The following is a 5053-nucleotide window of genomic DNA, read 5'->3' on the forward strand; positions in this document are numbered from 1 at the left end:
TCGGTTTTGACTAAGATAATTAAACAACTATCAAAGAACAATCCAAAGTTCGACGAGGATTGGTTGCTTGTGAGTAGTTGGAAGTATAGTATTGGATGGACCATATCGACATTATTATGAATAGAAAAGATTCTATTAAAAATGAGTTGTCATATGGAAAATATGGAAATGTTTCCATATTGGAAGTTAGATATTGAGAATCAATATCTAGATTAGAAACTTTTATGCAAAAGGATGTTCAAAGGAATGTACTTTGAGTGAGAGACATCACATCTAAGGAATTGTCTTGTAACAATCTCAAATAGAGGACTTTGTAATTTCATTGGCAATAGTCATTGTGACTTTTGTGCTATGACATTACAAAAGGATCATTGCATAAAATGTTAGAATCTAACATATTCTATAAGTGGCAAGAATTTGATATTCTTTCACTTATGATAAAGGATTAGGAGTTGTGAAATGAGTATGATTGAAAATGTGTTCATTTTCATAAAGTAAGAACCATAGGTAAACATTGTGTGCATGCTAAGAGCATGGGACAAGTGTTGTAATTCAAGTAGGAAGTTAATTACTCGAAACAACCAATAATGAGTAATCGATATGGTGATAAATAAAAGGTGTTTTATTTATACTCAAAGGTTTGAGGCCATATAGGATTAGTATTATTCTTGTGTTTCACTTTGCATGTTTTGACTTCCTGAATAATTTAATTGGTTTAAGTACAATCAAATTATTCGAACGGGCCACAGTCGTTAATATGTTGGAAGTAGATATGAATGAAGACTGTCGTGAATTGGTGTGTGGATTGTCTAAAGAATATTAGACATAAGCAAATGTTTGCTGCAACGTTCATGAGTGCTTATGAATATGATTTGAGCATTGGATTAAACCCACGCTCACTTGGATCACTTCATGGATTTTATCACGAGTGATTGGTGAGACGATAATATCTTATATTCTTGAAACCGAGATGTGTGAGTTTTATCTTGCGAATCGGTTACATATTGATAATATGTAAACGCACCAGTAACTTGGTGTTATAAAACATATTGTTGTGTGTGATTTGGTAAGTGAGTGCAAGCGAGCATTGAGTCAAGGTTTATCCATTCCTTTTATCCAAAGTAGGGTGAAAGCGATATCTGTGGGCCCCTCGATGATTTAGTGATGACACCTCAACGCTTGGCCAAGCTGGGACTAAATTGATGTGTTCAATTGTAGTATGTTGTCAGTCATCATAAATCTGAATTCGGGAAACAACACATAGACAGAGAGAATGATTTAGATCCATGTCTCAGTCTATACGATATCTAGAATGGAGGAATATATGATCCCTTATCTAAAGGACACGCGTATCTGATAGGATCAGAGTTGACAACGGCTTTAGAAAGCTACGATTGTGGATCAGTATCTGAAGTCATATGCATAATAGTTATTAGACTTATCCATGTGGGAGACTGTTAGATTAGTGTCTAAGTCCATAACTATTTTGGTATGTACTTGACCCGATGGTGCATGGTCCTTTTGGGTTGCCTTCACCAAAGCAACTTGATAGGATGAATTATGGAGAGAAAGGATTAAATATGATTTATTAATATATTATGAGAATAATATATTAAAGGAGAAATCATATTGTTCAATTAATTTTAGTCAAGAATTAATAAGAATTAAGTTTGTGGCTAAAAGAGATTAATTAAACTTAAGGGACTGGAATTGTAATTATAAGATAATTGCAATTGGGCTATGGATTGCCTTATATTATAAAGTTGGACGAATTCTATGGGAAAACCCATTAGAAATCGTCCTAGGCCTTTAAGGAAGGAGTCCATGGGTTGCTTAGGGCTTAAGCATCCAAATTAGGGTTTCCTTATTAGATAACCCTAATAGCCTCTCTATTTAAAGAACCCTTATGCCCTAAAAACGTGGTGAACTTGTTGTATAGGGTTTCCACACGTTTTGGGCAGCCTCCTTCTCTTTTCTTCTTCATCCTCTTGCTCTTGGTGTTTGTGAACGATTAGAGGAGTGACATTTGTCACTCTAAGCTATCTAAAGTCATTACAAGGAGGATTTGGGATTGTTATTGCTACATAACAATCAAGGTATGATCTAAACCCTAATTCATATGTTATATTGATTATCATATACTAGATCTAGGGTTTATAGTCTTGGATGAGTTGCATGTACAATAGAGAAACCTAGATCCAAGCATTAAGGTTTGTATGAGCACATAGGATGTTCTTATAGCCAAAACCCATCAGCATAGGATGAAATCGTTCTCGACTTGCTGTTAAGTCCCTTCCTTTGTTTGTGGTAGGTCATGTGTTCCAACCTCCACCTTGTAATTTTCTATTTAACCACTTGGGTTGTGGTGACTTGGTAAGGCATGTGGAAGATATGGTGGATAACCTATTGACCCATGTTCAAATCCTGGCACCACTAAGCCCTTGTGGCCATGGAGGTTCGCCTGCAGTGACTCCAGGGCATAAAGCAAAACTTTATGTTTGCAGCGGGGGATTAGTCGGTGCGCGAAAGCTGGCCCGGAAACCCTCGTTAGGGAAGTTCCCTTTCCAAAAAATATTTTGATGACGAGATCAAGGCGGCTAAACAAGAAGTAAAATATCTTGAAGATCTTCTTGGCATGATTAAAATGATAAATAAGAAATGTAATGAGCTTAATAAATAGATTAGATCTTAATTTTTATTTGAATATTTTGTCATTTTAATATTTAAACTTTGTTATCTACTTATTATTTTTTAATATAAAACTAGTTGTTTTTATTCTATATACGGTCTTCTAATATTATATTAGTTACATTGATCATGTTAAAATCATTTCAATTTTTTATTCTATGTTTTTCTAACATTTTTATGTCAATCATGTATAATCTGCTATTATGATTCATATTACAAACATATGTTGATAAACAATTTAAAAAGCAAACATGAAACTGATAAAGATAAATATAAATAAAATATAATTTGAGTTGATTTATTTTTACAAAAAAAACGCTTTGTAGTCCAACATTAATGATTATATTTACAAGGGCAGTTAGGTCATTTTGTCATTAATTAAGGGGTTGTTGATACAACATATATAATTGCAGTGGTTGTTTACTCAAAAAGGTTTTTTTTAATAATGTGTTTTGACAAAAATACCCTTAGTAATCATATATTTGGAATTATTCCAAGTGCAGTTTGGTCTTTTTGCAGTCCACATCATTTAGGCGTCATGATATTTCCGACGTCAGACGCCATCATGTCGTTTCAATTCTTCAGACCCTTCTGAACACCTGCAATCTTCCCGAAGATCAAATTTCCAACTATCAAAGAAAACCCCAAAATCATCGATAGAGAATCGCTCTCAAAATCGATTTTCCCCAACGTTATTGAAAGCGATACTTAGTCCACGATCAGTGCATGAAAGTTGGGTTTTTTCTTAGCCTATTATACAATGTATTTCACATTTCGCCTATTTTTTCTTAAAAATTGATATCAACTTATGAAATGTGTATTTTGTAAGTAGAAAGTCGAATACAAGATGTTGTAGTTCGTTGAATTATCTACGAGGAGAAATTTTGACTCAGATTATTGTAATATTAGGGTCAGAATCTACAAAAAACATCATATCCACAAGAATTTAGTAATTCTCAATACACATTAACTTACGAAAGTATATTTGATGAATTACAACTTGATTTATTATTTATTAACTTTACATTTCAATTTCAAAAGTTTGAAAGAGATGTATGCAGCGGGGGAAGAAAGCGAAGTGTTTAAAGAAGCATCCCACCAAATGTTTGAATGGATGTGTCTCAAAGATCTTAAGGCTGATGTATTTATACACAAATGTGTAGCACATAAAAACGTTGATGTTGTGTATAGACAAGGAGTGGTATGTGTAATTTTAGTAATTTGATTTAATTTATTTTTAGTGTCATTGGTCTTAATACTGATTCTATTTTTATCTTTTAACAGGAGGAGTGCTTCTATAATGGCAATTTTGATTTTGGTATGAGTTTGTTGGGTGAGGTAGGAGATGAGGATCGTCTTGACGCAATTTATTTGCTTGGGGTAATCCACATATCAAGAGGGACTCCTAAGACTGATGAATGTATGAGTAGTATGTACATTACAATTTATATATAGTTAATTAACACATGTTTATAGGTTGTGCAATGTATTGGCCACATAAATTTTTAATTTTAATATTAATGTTAAAGACTAGATTTTAGAAAATTTAGTGTTGTCCTTTATAATTTGCAATACTTATTCAAATCACTACAATAGATTGATAGTTATTTTAATGTATACTTGTAGGTAAGCAACTACTTGATTCACATTTTGGTTTTGGTCTAGAAAATGGATTATTCTCAGGTTGTGTTGAACGTGTCCAAGAATTTTTGGAGAGTGTAGATGTTTTTCATAAACATGTAACGGATAACCTCACATTCGAATTTAACAGGGAGGATCATTCCATTGATGAGGCATTATATGTTGGATTAGATGAGGATGACAACCTACAGAGGTTTTGCAATGTGTGTCGTATGTATGTAGAGTGTGGTAAACTTTGTAGGATTATTAGGTATTTGGTTGATCATCGTGAATCATCATAAGGTAGTTTGTAATATTCTTTGTATTGTACATATATTTCTAAATAGATGCATATATATCTTTTGGAAGACAAAAATAAATATGGTGTAGGTATTTGGTTGATCATCATGAATCATCAGAAGATAGTTTGTAATATTCTTTGTATTGTACAATAGTGTTTATACTAGTTTAGTTAAATTTAATTGGTGTGTTATAATTATCAATTCAGTCATACATGTTAATTTAGTGTAGGTTACTTTATTATCATTGGGAATATTTTGTATACAATTTTATTTTGTTTAGGTTGTTATTTTTCTTAATAAATATTATAATAAAGTTTTTATGTTTGTTATGACCTATAATTATGTATTTAGTTTCGCCTATAATTTCATATATGTTGTTATATTTACGTTTTCAAATATTGAATGATATCTACAAAATACATTGACCTAGTATCTAATAAAAA

This window comes from Lactuca sativa, chromosome 5 (genome assembly GCF_002870075.4).
Source record: "Lactuca sativa cultivar Salinas chromosome 5, Lsat_Salinas_v11, whole genome shotgun sequence".
Taxonomy (NCBI): Eukaryota; Viridiplantae; Streptophyta; class Magnoliopsida; order Asterales; family Asteraceae; genus Lactuca; species Lactuca sativa.